The 15,467-nt window shown below is 43.4% G+C and overlaps 1 long non-coding RNA gene across 1 annotated transcript in view; it reads right to left on the reverse strand.

Moving 5' to 3' along the window:
* The window catches only part of LOC135004653 (uncharacterized), a 127,311-nt gene extending 117,133 nt beyond the window's left edge, over positions 1-10,178 (reverse strand). Inside the window, exon 1 of the long non-coding RNA XR_010205434.1 lies at positions 9,592-10,178. This is a non-coding gene — a long non-coding RNA (uncharacterized LOC135004653). The remainder of the gene's footprint in view (positions 1-9,591) is intronic.
* Between the last annotated feature and the right edge of the window lie 5,289 nt (positions 10,179-15,467).

Here is a 15,467-nt window from a genome sequence, read left to right on the forward strand (position 1 = left end):
CCCACTGCCTGAGGGCCCACTCCTTCCTCTAGGGATCAGGTTCCAGACTGTGCACTTGTATTATACATGGTAGATATGTTGCATTATACTGCACTAGACTATTGTGCATTTCAAACCTCTGTGGACGCTGGCCACACCCCCTTTATATGCTGGTCACACCCCTAAATATGGGCCCCTATCACCGCATTCCCCCGGTGGGCCCTTCATACCCCAGTCCGACACTGTAATGAGTTATTGTCTGATTTAGCCACGCACTTGTGTGCTCTATTGGACAGTCAGCTAGTTGCTTGCTGCTTGGCAATGTGCCCTTTCCACATTAATATACTGCAGACAGCACAGTGGCACATGATTACAATAACTGCCTGGCAGCACTGAGGTCATAAGTTCGATTCCAAACAGGTTTTAAATTGGTGTGGAGTTTGTATGTTCTCCTCGTGTGTTTCTTCCGCATGCTCCAGATTCTGCCCATGATCCAAAATCATACAGTTAGGTTCATGGGCTTCTGGCAAAACAAATTAACTCAAGGCAATATTATTGCCCATGTGGTAGGGAATATAGAGTGTAAGCTCCACTGGGGCAGGAACTGAAGTGAACGATTAAATATTCTTTGTAAAGCGCTGCGGAGTATGTGTGCGATATATAAATAACCGCTATAAATAACATACAATTTAAACTTTTAAAGACTCAACAAGGTAAATGATAACACCTCAACGTTTGCAAAGCCATTCTTTATTACATTTACCCCAAAGACTCATAAAACAATACTGATGGGAACTGAGATTTTCACTCATTCTGTATTATCTGTGAATATTATTCTGTTGTAGCAATAAACGTGCACAGACTCCCGTGTTTTGATTTAGGTTTTGGTTCTAAATCATCACCGTGTTTTTGGGTTTCTTAAAACCACCGTCAAGTGTTTTGATTTCGCATCTGGATTTCTTTAATATTGATAAAAACAGCTATATCATGAAATTTGGACCTGTTTTTGTTCCTATAATATTATAACATTTATTTCCAGTCATTTTAAGTGTGAAATTGCACCTGAAATCACAAGGTAAGGACTTATATTCCATCCAAAGCATATGAGATTCGTTTTTTAGATCCAAGATCAGAACTTGGAGGGATGACCCGAGGCGGGACTCAGTTTGACTCGAAACTTCAAAGTTCCATTGTGTTCAGCAAAACCAAACCGCTCATCTCTAACTATCAACGTGATGTTTTGTGTTTTTATTTAACCAAATCTATTTTGGAGGTATCTAAACTGATTAATTAATTTTTTTTACTTATTTCTATTGATAGTAAAGTTATTGTTTTGTTTTGTTTTTTAAATATATGTGTTATATGTGTTTTTTTAATATATATGTGTTAATATATTGATGTTACTTTTTGCGTTAAACATCATTTAATGGAAAGCATATTAAACATGCATTGCCTTTGAGACAGTGTTGCCATTGACACCATCTATGCTGGTCCATAGTTAGTGCCTGTTGCCCAGAATACCTGTGATCTGTAGTTCAGCACGTTACAATGTGAAGCCGGACAGCTGCTACCCGCAATATAGAATGCCCATGTGCTTATCACAGGACCCCAAGGAGTGACAGATATCCCATTACCATGATTCATATAGTCACATTACGACGACCAACACATATATTACATTGTGATGGGTAGTTGGCAAAAAATAACTACTCGTCATCAGTAGTCCTGTAATAAATATTATTTTTTTCCTATTGAACAGAAGTTTATTTTCTCGCATATAATTTTATTAGTATTGGTTTACTGCAATTAAAAGGTTATACTACTAGATTTTATATTGCATTTTGATCACAATACTTTGTATAAATTATGTTATAGGTTTTATTTGAAAGAATATTACTCTACATGTTTCATTCAGGCAAATGAAGAACAGATGTGTATGAGACACTGAAATATTAATATATTAATACGTACAGTAATACTATTAATTAAAACGTCCAACACAATTCAACAAAAATTGTATGTATCTGTGCGTGTAAATGACATGTATTGAATACTATAGATTTTCTTAGATTATTTGTAATTAAAATTTGCCCATAAAACATTACAGAAATGTTACTTTTAGATGATTTGTAATTAAAATTTGCCCATAAAACATTATAGGAATGTTACAATAAATGCTTAAAGATCACATCATATTAGGCAATTTTTTTGCAGTAAATGCAATAAGAAATTTTATATTTTTTTTACGTCTTGTTGACCTTCAGTCCGTATTTCTTCCTTCTATTTTTTTTGTTAAAATAAATTAAAATATGTATCTGAGTTCATCGTACACTTTGTATTTTAATAAAAAAAAACAGCTCATTTAATATTATTTAATAGTAAATAGATATTTAATTAAAATGTATTATGCTCTACCACATTACTGTTAAATTTGGTAATTTTTATAATATTTGTAAATTTCGAAAATTGTACAACGCTAAAAAAAAACATCATTGTAGTAATAAACTCTAGAGTAAACACAATGAAGACATAAATCAGACTTTAAGTAAGCCATACAAAAACATACAATTTCAGATAGAGAGATATTGAGATTTTTAGATGTTTGTTTAAAATCAGAGAGAAATAGATTTTGGAAACAGGCCCATATCTGTTGGCAAAGTTCTTTACTGTTATTATTTTTATTAATTCATAATTAAATATATATTTTCTATATGCTGTATTATAAATGTATGCATATGTCCATATTGTATATTTAATTTGCTTAAAAATGAGGTCACAGTAATATTTTTTACATTGGCCAGGTTAGGGTACAAGAAAAGTGGTGGTCTTCTCGTAGTGTTTCGCAGCTAAGTTTATTTTATACCTTCCCATTTCCAATTTTCTATACAGAGCTGCAAACTGCAGATGTAGAGCTGCAAAACACTAATTCAAAGCTGCAAACTGCAAACAGGAAAAGGAATCTACAAAGTGAAAATACAGAAATAATGCTATCACTGAATTAGCTGTGACTTTGCAGTCCCATGTAACATTATTATAAAACAGGCCTAGTTGGGAGGCTTTAAGAAGCCACTAAATATAATTAATTTTAAAACAATATTGCTATTACATACTAAATAATTTATTTCTGCATTGAGGTAGATATAATAATGATTTAAACTCCAATATCTACAAGCTTACTGTGTATAATATGGTAATATAAACCTGTGCTACTGTGTATAAGGCCATGCAGCTAATGGCCAAACCCATAACTTCAGATATTTGTAAATTATAGCACATGCTGGTGAAAAGTAATCATTTTCTGAAGATGCAAAAGATAGTCCAATGCAAAAAGTAAGGATTTTGGCAACGCTCATGTATCACACATTTGTCTCTTGCAGTAGCACACAGAATTTAAACAATTACATTTTTTTGTTTTTAATATTTCTAATTAACATTTTTTATGCAATGATACTCTCAAAACATCTTAAAGCTTGTACAGGAGACTTTTGTTGACATTTCATTACAATTGTTTAGTTTGTAAGCCCTGCTGAATATTCATAACCTGGCTGATTTACTATTTAATAATTGTAGTAGGGGAAATAATCTATAATTCTATATATTATATAATTACGTGGAGAAGAAAATATTATGCATTATGCATTATTTATTATGCATTATTTATATATCATATATTGTATACACAGTAATATATATATATATATATATATACATAATAAGAAAGCTTCTCATAACTGATTGCTATGTGCAAATATCTAGTTTTTTTTTGTTACATATTTAGCCCTGTCAGTTGTAAAAAAAAAAATGATTAACCTAAAGACGACCCTGAGTAAATAGTAATTGGGCTCTGGAAAACTGTGATCAGTTGAAATACACCCCGTGTATCCTAAATATTTCAGTCTAAAGACTAAATGACAAGTTTATTTGAATTATTCTGGCTTAATACCAGGAAAATCACCTTGAAACTGTCAGTCTGACGTTTCACTGATTCACAAGTCTTCCAAACATCTTGCATTAATCTATTGCTGCCTAAAAATAAATACTGTCAACTATTATAGGGCTACTATTTGCATGCACTAATTATTGGTATATATTATGCAATCAATATGTGGCTTTTCTATGTTTGCATATACAGTCTACGTACACAGACTGGTCAGTTTATTAGGCGCACCTGTCTTACCCATGTATGTGACACTTCTACGGGTGTCAGCATAATACAGATATAGCAAGACTTGGCCAATCGTGTCATCCACAGTTAACTGCTCACACATCCATCATAGCAAACATGGGGCGGGTGATGGTAATGTGGTGGAAACAATCCAGCACCTCACTTCGGGAGGAGCTAAATTGTGCAATAAGCTAGAATAAGTCCTGTTCTAACTTTATGTGCAGGCAATAAGTTCCGATGTATGGTGTATATAGAGTTCACAGGCAGCGTGGGCAAGAAATAAAGTTTAAGTGACGTTAGATGTGGCATGTGGCTGTGTTAGTGCATCAGAGACAGTAACATTAGTGGGGTTAGTACATAGGCTAGTATCACGAGGGTACTGAAATTTGGCCACCACCTGAATAATATACAGCCAAACACAATTCCATGTTTAGAAAGTATATTGTTGAGAAGGAAATATGTTATACGACCTGAAGATGGAGCTGCAAAATTATTTGAGAGCAGCTGTAAAGGGAGGGTGTCAAACTCCAAGCCTACAGATTGGTCCACAGTTATCTTGACTAGTTTTCTGCGCCTAGGCACAACATGACTTATTAGCATAAACCCTTCATCTATTGTTCTCAACTGCAATACAATACAGAGCACAGTGCAGCAGGGGATTAAGTCATTACAGCAGCGGATTAAGTCCGACTGGATAGTCTCAGTTAATCCTATTAAAGGTCAATATAAATGTGGACCCATCTGTATGTTTATACTGACTCCTTGCCTTGCAGATATCTGTTGGAATCCTTTGAGCTATTGCGCAACCAGGACGTCATACACTATTCAAACCACTATCATCCAGGTTCCGGACCAGTGCAGGGTTCATCTTTACATGCCAGTTCTAGGGGATTCCAACAGACATATGCATGGTGCACACATCTTGCTAAAAGGACTATTTGGATGTTCTTCTCCTACAAACTGATAATATACCAATATCTATAGAAACTGGATTATCCGGATTACTTTAAAAGCAATAATGTTTATGTTATTTTTATCAAGCAAGATGTGTGAAACTCAGTGAACAGATCTGGATCTGAGAGGCATAGACAATACATCTCATAGCACATTGGGCCTTATTCAGGTTTCTTAGCAAACCAAAAAATCAAACTAACTGGCAAAACCATGTTGCACTGCAGGTGGGGCAGATGTAACGTGTGCAGAGAAAGTTAGATTTGGGTGGGGTGTGTTCAAACTGAAATCTAAATTGCAGTGTAAAAATAAAGCAGCCAGTATTTACCCTGCACAGAAACAAGAAGGTGCAATTTTAGTGGGCTAAAGAAAAAAAACGTTGTGTATTGGAGAATTGGAAAATATTGGATTCCTCGTGGGAGGATCAGGATATTGTGAAAATCTCATGAACTTTGGTTCCATCCGTCCAAGTGCCAAGAATGGAGATTGGTGTTGGTGGTGGCTGTGTTGGTAAAACACAGTAGGTCCACATTAGTGGAACAATGTTACAGCATATAGTAACCAATCACTTTATTCCTGAAATAACAGCAGTGCCTCAAGGTAATTCTCAGAATGGTTCCAGCAACATGACAGTGAATGAAACCTATAAAAGTGGCCTTCCGAGCTACCAGACCTCAGTCCGATCCAGCTTCTCCAGTATGAGACAGAATGAGCTATTCTTTGAAGGAATCCCAAACCAGCTAATTTGCAATAACCGTAAAGTGGAGTCAACATGGACTAAGGTGGTCATTCCGAGTTGTTCGCTCTGTAATTTTCTTCGCATCGCAGTGATTTTCCGCTAACTGCGCTTGCGCAATGTTCGTACTGCGACTGCGCCAAGTAAATTTGCTATGCAGTTAGGTATTTTACTCACGGCATTACGAGGTTTTTTCTTCGTTCTGGTGATTGTAATGTGATTGACAGGAAGTGGGTGTTTGTGGGCGGAAACTGGCCGTTTAATGAGAGTGTTTGAAAAAACGCTACCGTTTCTGGGAAAAACGCGGGAGTGGCTGGAGAAACGGAGGAGTGTCTGGGCGAATGCTAGGTGTGTTTGTAACGTCAAACCAGGAACGACAAGCACTGAACTGATCGCACTGGAAGAGAAAGTCTCGAGCTACTCAGAAACTGCACAGAGAAGTCTTTTCGCAATATTGCGAATCTTTCGTTCGCAATTTTGCTACGCTAAGATTCACTCCCAGTAGGCGGCGGCTTAGCGTGTGCAAAGCTGCAAAAAGCAGCTTGCGAGCGAACAACTCGGAATGAGGGCCTAAGATCGTAGAGCTGCACTTCTCTCACCATGTTTAATGAAAGTGGGAAATATTTATATTTTGGTGCGATTACTGGTAGTGTAGTTACCATGCTCTTGCTATCCAGAACATTCCCATTCATTCCTATGGCAATGTCCATGTGCAACCAACTGCTGCTGGCTTGTGGCGGGATCTGGGATTTAGAAATCAATGGACATTAATGGCAATTTATAAAATGACATCAAATGTGAAGCTTAGTAAACACTGCATGCTGGCACCCAAGCTCCTGGCAATGCCTATCAGTTTCCAAATGCCAACCAACAGCACATCACTACATACATTATCTATAAAATGATACATGGATGTGAAAAACTAGGTGACATGTGTGGTTGAGTTCAGGGGTATAGAGAGTGGTGTCGGGCCCCAGTTCTTTTTGGGGGCATAGCCTAATTGCAGGACGCATGGCTATTCCCTCTAAGGTAAAAAGAGTATGGCTTGGCACGCTGAAAAGAGGGGTGGCACCATGTCCCCTCAGCATTGGGAAATCCAGGGGAGAAGGTGATCAGTGTGATCGCTCCCCCTCTTCCGCACTTCCTACCCGTACTGCAGTCGAGCACGCTACCGCTGCTGACAGTTAAGAGGGGAGGTGGTGGCGGACCCATCCCATCCAATTAAGCCAAGCCAAGGTAGTTACTGCTCCCCCCAGCCTCTCAGTGGCCCTGGTTGAGTTTTTTAGGGGCATATTTATTATGAAATGCACCCAGCACCTAAAATGAAGAGTCCTTATCGTAGCATATTGTGGCAATAAGGATTCTTTTTTAGGGGACTGTACCAGTCTCTTCCACTGGAACATGAGCTCCGATAGGAGCTCATCCTGGGAATCGGTAAGAAGAGATTGCATATGTAATTACTCTTTCTTCCATGTTTTGGAGCTGACACACCAGAGAGGGATCACAAGGTCCCTCTCTTGCAAGGCTGCACCATTGAAGCTAGCGTGCTAATGCCATCTGAAGATGGCATTTGCCTACGCATGCAAGATCTGAAAAGCTACACTTCCTGGATCTTGTTAAATACCATCCACATAGTCTTCAAAGTTATGAGGGATGGTGGCTGGAAAGCAGGAGATATCTCCAATATCTACTTCTTACTTCTTATTATACACCAGCCACACTTAATTCTGCCCTTAAACATGCAGAAACAGCAGTTTCCATATATTTTAAGGGCAGAATGGCTTGGTAAAGGCTTTTCATGACATGTGTGTTTGTGAGTAATCAAAACTGTATGAATTATCTATCCATAAATTTGAATGGTTATTTCATGTCTATGGTGGTCATTCTGAGTTGATCGCTAGCTGCATTCATTCGCTGTACAGCGATGAGGCAAAAAAAACAGCACTTCTGTGCATGCGTATGCGACACAATGTGCACATGCGACGTACTATTACAATGAACTATGTAGTTTCACACAGGGTCTAGCGAAGCTTTTCAGTCACACTGCAGGCCGCAAAGTGATTGACATGAAGTGGGCAATTCTGGGTGGCAACTCACCGTTTTCAGGGAGTGTTCGAAAAAACGCAGGCGTGCCAGGAAAAACGCAGGTGTGGCTGGGCGAACGCAGGGCGTGTTTGTGACGTCAAAACAGGAACTGAACAGTCTGAAGTCATCGCAAGCGCTGAGTAGGTATTGAGCTACTGTAAAACTGCACAAAAAAACTTTGCCGCCGCTCTGCGATCCTTTCGTTCGCACTTCTGCTAAGCTAAAATACACTCCCAGTGGGAGGCGGCAAAGCGTTTGCACGGCTGCAAAAAACTGCTAGCGAGCGATCAACTCGGAATGACCACCTATATACAGTAGTTTGCTTACATATAATATTTTGCCATAGAATACCACATGTGGCAAGCTATGGTATCAAATGCATACTGTGATAAAGGGTACATGAAATAAACCAATTGTGTCAACTGATACATTATTAACACTACTATTAGTTTAAGTTGTACCATTTAGTATATTGTGTATTTCTATATAATCCCTGACAACACATGAGCCAGGGACCTGATATTCTCATTTCAATCCTGCAATACTTACAGTATGAATAATTGTAGTACATTGTCATTTGTTAATATCAACAATTATACCATGACTTTAATACCTGGTAACAAGTGGTAAATACAATGTAATTTATATATTATTATTTTTTTCAAACACTTCTGTTGTAATCCTCTAATTCAAACTAATTCACAATGATTTTAGAATTTGTTGCAGCAAGTTGCATGAGACTTTCCCATGGGATATTTTTTTAACAAGCAACTTCCAACATAAATCAACACAACTTAGAATTCTGCCATCATAAATACAATTTATGAGGCAGTACAAACTATTAAAACGTAATTCAATAATAAAAATCCCTGCCGCCAAACCACTTTGGTCATATTTTCTTTTTCTTTTTCTGTGCAATAGTTTATTGTACATTTTTATATTAATCCTCATTTGAACATCTAGAATGTGAGATTTCTACCACTGTCTAAAGAACATCTGGTGGATGTTTTAATTGTACCTAAGACTAACCACAAGATTGTCTCCTGGACGGAAACCTAGAATTCCCTCTAAGAACTCACATTTGGGAATGTTATGACTTAGATTTAGAACAGGTTCAATAACGCTAGCTTCAGCAGACTGTATGACCACCATGCAATAACTAAAATTGACCATGCAATAATTAAAAATGACATCCTTGCATTTTTATATGTTGAAATACCTAGCAACACAATAACAGCAACAACCATAATTCCTTTATTTTGAAATCAAGCTAATACATTTTCTAATAACACAAACTGTGACATATATTACAATACACATGTATTAATACGTGACTGTGAATAAACCTGCAATAAATGTTGATTTCTCCCTTTAAACATATTTATATCATCGCTATCCAGTACCGTATCAGTTAGCTAATACAATTTTTAATTAACAAGTTATGATTATATAATTGCGTTAGATCTAGTTATAGTATTGCATTTTGAGACATTGAAATACATACAACTGTCTTAGCAATGTTTAGGCTATGGATATATTTTATAAGTATGAGCAAACAGAATACAAAAAAGTACAAATAAATGAATAAAAATCAATAACTATAAACACTAATTATAAACTTGTAAATCAATTATAACAAACACAAAATATTAATAGCAATTAGCAGTCGAGGTACCTGTCCAGGCAACACTCCTACATGTATTTGTCCCAGCAAAGACCATCTCATGTTTTTTTTTACATGCCAAATGGGCACCAACCAATCAGATGTGTGTTACAGTATTTATTATACATATTATTTTACCCAAAGAAATAATTGCTCGGGCTTGTAAATGCCTCAACTCTTCTTCAAAAGCCTGAGCTCACTTTGCACAGAGGGAGATCAAAGCCAGTGGCCGGGCGCTTCAGCTGTCTTTGCAAGGCATGTGACATTAAGCGAGTGCAGACCATTCAAGGACTGTGTATATTTCAAATGTGCCAGACATCTCGCTCTCAATAATTCAGTGAATGTAACTTGTTATTTTTTTTCCGCCTCCCTGTGTGTATGTAAGATAAAATAGCTGCTTAATTATTATAATCCCCTTCTCCATAAACAAATAAAAGTTTGTCTTTTCATGTGCTGCGATGTCCTTGTGGGGCTTCATTCAGATACCTATTATTAACTGTCGTTTGGAATTAGTACTACCATCAAAGTCTGCCGTCTTTTTCGGGAGTCTGGAGCACAAGAAGATAAGATGACTTCCCCAAGGTCACTGATGGGAGACGTTAAACTAGTCAGGAGGAAAGGATTGCAACTGATTATAACATTATTCTTATTATTATACAGTATACAAATGATTGACAGAAACTGTCTTTACTTAAGAACTACAGATGCTCATAAAGAAGATAAAGCAAATGGTTTTGGTACGAAATGTCGACAGTCATAATGTAGACAGTGTGCTGACATTTTGACGTGTTAGAATGTTGACATTCCATCCTGGTGTTCCAGTTGTTACTTACCTTCTACAGGCGGCTCCAGCGGCATCTTCCAAGTCCTTTGGTCATGTGATCGTTACTTCCAAGTGAGACCTGCAGTCAGCGCCGTTTCTTGCGGCGGACGAGCCATGCAACCGCACGGGGCGCCCGCCGCGGCACTTTCTCCCCTTACTGCTCCACCTCCTCTTCCCAAGTACTCCGCTTGGGGGGCAGAGTTTCACGACGTGGTTGCATCATGGCATCACTACGCGAAACTTGGGAAGAGGATGGAGGAGGGGGAGCATGATATCAGTGCCTGCCAGCATTCCCCTTGACAATGAGCATTCCCCTTGGCAATGAGCATTCTCCCATGGCAACGAGCATCCCCCTTGGCAATGAACATTTCCCTTGGCAACGAGCATGGATCCCAGAGTATAAAACCATTGGCAACGAGCATTTTTTACTGTTCACACTGGGACCATAATTGCCTAGAAATGGCCCTGCCTGCAGTCCTTCAGGATTCCAGTAAGTATATTTCACCTGTCCCTAACCCTCCCACTAGTGCCTATCTCTAACCCCCACCCCCTGCATCCTAACCCGGCTTAACCATAACCAATCCACCTGCAACCTAACCTTACATGTTTTAACACTGTTGACATTGTAACTGTTGACATTGTGGTGTTGATAATGTTATTGTTGACCTTAAGACTAAATTCCCAAAGCAAACTTTTTTTTTATTGTGCCTGGTTTATTTATCTAATGACTGGATGCAGGGCTTAATTATGACTTACTAGGTGCTTCATCGCGCCCTACGGGCGCTCTTCACACCGTTGCAAGGGGCTACGCCCCCTTAACCCTTGCATGCCTTTCTGGGGTTTAATATTTGTATTATATGGAGTATTACCTGCATTCCTTTGTTAGTGGTTAAATATTGCACAATGAAAGGGCGTGCGATGGTGAAGGAGGCGCAGCCCCTTGCAACGGCGTGAACAGCACCTGCAGGGCACGATGTACAGAATGTAGCGGGTGCGGGGGGGACTGCGGATGGTGTCTGTAGATGCTGCGGGTGGAGGGGGGGCAGAAGTGGGGGTGGGGCCCGGATGGGGAAGGTTCGGGAGGTGCTGCGGTGGGGGAGGGGCAGAGGAGTAGGGGATGCAGGTGGGGGAGGGGCAGGGGAGCCACGGGTGGGAGAGGGGCAGGTGTGGGGATGTTGTGGATGGGTGAAGGGTTCCGGAGGTGCTGTGGGATGGGAAGGGACGGGAGTGCCGGGGGTGGGGTAGGGGACCGCAGGCACCATGGGTAGGGTAGGGGCAGGTACGGGTGGTGCGGCGAATGGGAAAGGAGGTCCGGAGGTGCTGCAGGTGGTGGAGGGGCAGGTGCGGAGGTGCCATTGGTGGGGGAGGGGTGGGTGAGGGGGGGACCGCGGATGGAGGAGGGTGTCTGCAGATGCTGCGGGTGGAGGGGGGCAGGTGTGGGGGGAGACATATAAGGGGGTGAATGGTGGAGGGGGCCTGGAGGTGCTGTGGGTGGTGAAGGGGCGGAGGAGTGGGAGCTGCGGGTGGTGTAGGGGGTCTGGAGGCACAGCATGTGGGGGAGGGGTGGAGTGCCGCATGTGGTGGAGGGGAAGGTGTGGAGATGTGGTGCATTGGGGAGAGGTCTGGAGGCGCTGCGGGTACTGTACATGCCATAAAAGGTAGTTAGAGGGTATGCAGTAACAGGGCCAGGACAGGGGTGACAGGGTCAGAACAGGGTTGACGGGGCCAGGACAGGGGTGACAGGGTCAGAACAGGGGTGACGGTGCCAGGACAGGGGTGACGGGGCCAGGACAGGGGCGACGGGGCCAGGACAGAAATGACAGGGACAGGATAGGGGTGACAGGGCCAGGGTAGGGGCGGCAGGACCAGGACAGGGGTGACGGGGCCAGTATAGGGTTGACAGGGCAAGCACAGGGGTGACAGGGCCAGGATAGGGGTAACAGGGCCAGCATAAGGGTGACAGGGCCAGGATAAGGGTGAAAGGGCCATCATAAGGGTGAAAGGGCTAGGATAAGGGTGGCAGGGCAAGGCCAGGGGTGACAGGGACATGACAGAACACAGGGCACGGGAGAGATTGGTATTAGGGACAAAACAGTGGTGACAGAAAGATGTGTCTTACCGGAGTCACTGCTGCTGGCTGCTGCTGTTCCTCTCCAACCTGTTGGGATCTGCTGCTGCTGGAGACTTGGCATGGCTGACTCTCTCAGGCTGGAGTCCTGCTTCCTCTGCCCGTCCGCATCCCTCCCCCCCTCCTCAGTCACACACCGCAGACCTTGCGCAGCTGCCGGGCACTGTGGTAAGGTGAGACTGGAAATGACTGGTTAGCCCACAGGAGATGCTGCGGCTGGAGGGAGGAGGGGGTCATAGCATGCACGTGGCGCGGACCTCGCGGCTGCCGGGCACTGTGGTAAGGGGAGACTGGGAGTGACTGGTTAGCTCCCAGGAGATGCTGCGGCTGGAGGGAGGAGTGGGTCGGAGCCTGCAAGCAGCTCGGATTTCTGCAGCGCTACCCGCCAGCTAAAGTGTGTGAATGAGCTGGGCGCACCTCACTGCGGGTGGCAGCGCTGCAGCTAGCGGTGGGGTTGCCGGGGCTGTAGATAACAGAGGCAGTACGGAACCTGCACAGCGGCAGGTGCCCCACAAAACTGCAGCTAAGAAGCGTGGAGTGTGCTAGAAAGTGACGCTCCTCTGCGCCAGAGAGACCCTGAGTATGCTGATGTGGGGGGTCAAGCACACAGTGAGCCGGTGCCCGTCTGTTTGTATGACATACCCCTCACAAACCCCCATACCTCCCAAATGTTTCCGATTTTCGCGGGACAGTCCCATTTTTTGGGGTCTGTCCCGCTGTCCCACCCGCGGGTCGCAGTGTCCCGCGGTGGGGGGGGGGGGCAGTTGGAAAGCTCCTGTACTCGCTGTTCTGCTTAGCAGAGCAGCGGTGAATAGTGGAGACAGAGAGTGAGGGGGCATCAGGGGGTACGGATTAAGGGGGGGTTCCAGCAGCAGAGACGGATTAAGGGGGGGCAGGGGGTACGTACCGTTGGCCCCACAGTTTTAGGGGGCCCCCCGGCTGGAGTAGCTCTATCCCAGCTCAGAAGCTCCCCCCCCCGCGTCCTGCCATCAACAACGGCAGCATTGTGCTACAGTCAGCACACGCTGCTGCGTGTTGGCAGGTCTGTGGTGTTACAGGGAGGCAGCAGTCTCCCTGCTTTCTTCTGCCTGTGCGGGTGTGTAGGGGGGAGCGACCACCTCCTCTGGATTTAGCCCTAGCTGAGGGGCCAAAATCCCATTAAAAAAAGAAAAATAAAAATCGGAATTTGCATAAGGGGGCGTGGCCGCGCGTCCCGCAATTAGGCCACGCCCCCAACCCCACAGCAGGCACAGCAATGAGATAGGGCTCCCCTGTCTCAAGTGCCCTGGGCCCCCCAGACTCATAATCAGCCCCTGGGGCATGCCAGCAGCTCACAGAGCGCTGGGCATGCCCCCTCACTGACGAAAACGGGGACCCTCCCGTGAAGCCATGCCCCCTTTTCGCTGAGTGTGTGTGTGTCCCTCCTTCTGCCTGAAGAAAGCTCCTGCAGAAAGCTGGGAGGTATGCACCCCTGCCTGTGCCATGCCCATACTATCTGCTTCTGCTCCTAGTCTCCTATAGATTTGGCCAGATCTGTGACTCATTTGACTAACTCCGCCCAGTGTTGTGACTCCGCCCAGCGTTAGCAAATGAATCACAAAGTCACAGATCTGGGCTATTATATAGGAGATGAGGCCCCATTTAAAGTTTTTCCTGGTGGATCTGTTCAAGTTCTGCACAAACCGCTACAGGAAGAGTGAACTCACAGACCAATAAGAAGAGACGACAGGGAGGCAGTAAGCATTCTATCATTACCATCGGACTCAATTTCCTTTGAAGCTCCCCGGCAGCTCCCCAGGAGGGCTTCATACGATTTGGCACTTGATGTGCCATTTTTTACATACGATAAATCGCATGCCATTTATCGCATGTAAAGGACTCCCGGGGAGCTACCGGCGGGGAACAGGCTGTGGTAGCGGTGGGAGGCAGGAGATTTTGAAACTGCTATTCAAATGAATGGGCTGGCTCTCTCAGCCAATCAGCGTCCGCCCATTCATTTGAATAGGAGTTTTGAAATCTCCTGCCTCCCGCCGCTACCGCAGCCTCACTCTCCGGCGGGGGGACATGGAGGAGCAGAGCGGGGAGAGCGCCTCTCCTGCCCGGCGCTCTCCCGCTCTGCAGACTATAGGTGTGTGCCTGCAGTGCGGCCTGCTGGCAAACACCTACGGCCCTGATCAGATGCAATACATCACGGGTGCTAAAAAGCACCTGCGATGTGTCACCGATGCATCCGATTCCAGAGATCGTATGTGCTGCACATATGATCTCCAGGCTCCAATCAGATGTGCGCAGGAACATGCAAAGACACCAGATTTTGCCTGTTTTCATCCGATATATCGGCCCGGTCCTTCGGAATTGGCTGAAAACAGGTCAAATCAGACCTGTGTATGGGGGCCTTAAGACTTTCCAATTTCTTTAAAACACCCTAACACTCTGATCCTGGCTACAATTAAATTTTTTTAAAAATCAATTACAAATAAACTTTTATATATATATATAGAGAGAGAGAGAGAGAGAGAGAGAGAGAGAGAGAGAGAGAGAGAGAGAAAGATAAAACAGAGGAAGCGCATAGTGCGTAAATGTTTTAATTAAAAACACTCTCCTTTAGCCCTGCGGCTCTAGCCGACATCTGCAGGGTCCTAATGTCCCACTCTCTCTTTCGCTGCTCTCTCTCTTTAGTTTATTAGGGGTATCAAACCTCTTACTTAGTAGGCTGGCTGCTGCATATTTTTTATTACTCTGAGTCTGCAGCAACTTCTTTTCTCTCTCCCATGCCATGTAGCCCTGCCCCCGGACTCAACATCCCTCTTTTCTAGTCCTGCTCTGCACTGCAACGGGGGCGACCCATTTCCGGAAACGCCAGTCGCTTCCGCCCCCGTGCCTCCCCCCAAGCGCCTCTGCCTGTCAGCGTTCCCGATCTTGCGATGCGATCGCAGG

This window comes from Pseudophryne corroboree, chromosome 1, assembly GCF_028390025.1.
Source record: "Pseudophryne corroboree isolate aPseCor3 chromosome 1, aPseCor3.hap2, whole genome shotgun sequence".
NCBI classification, from domain to species: Eukaryota; Metazoa; Chordata; class Amphibia; order Anura; family Myobatrachidae; genus Pseudophryne; species Pseudophryne corroboree.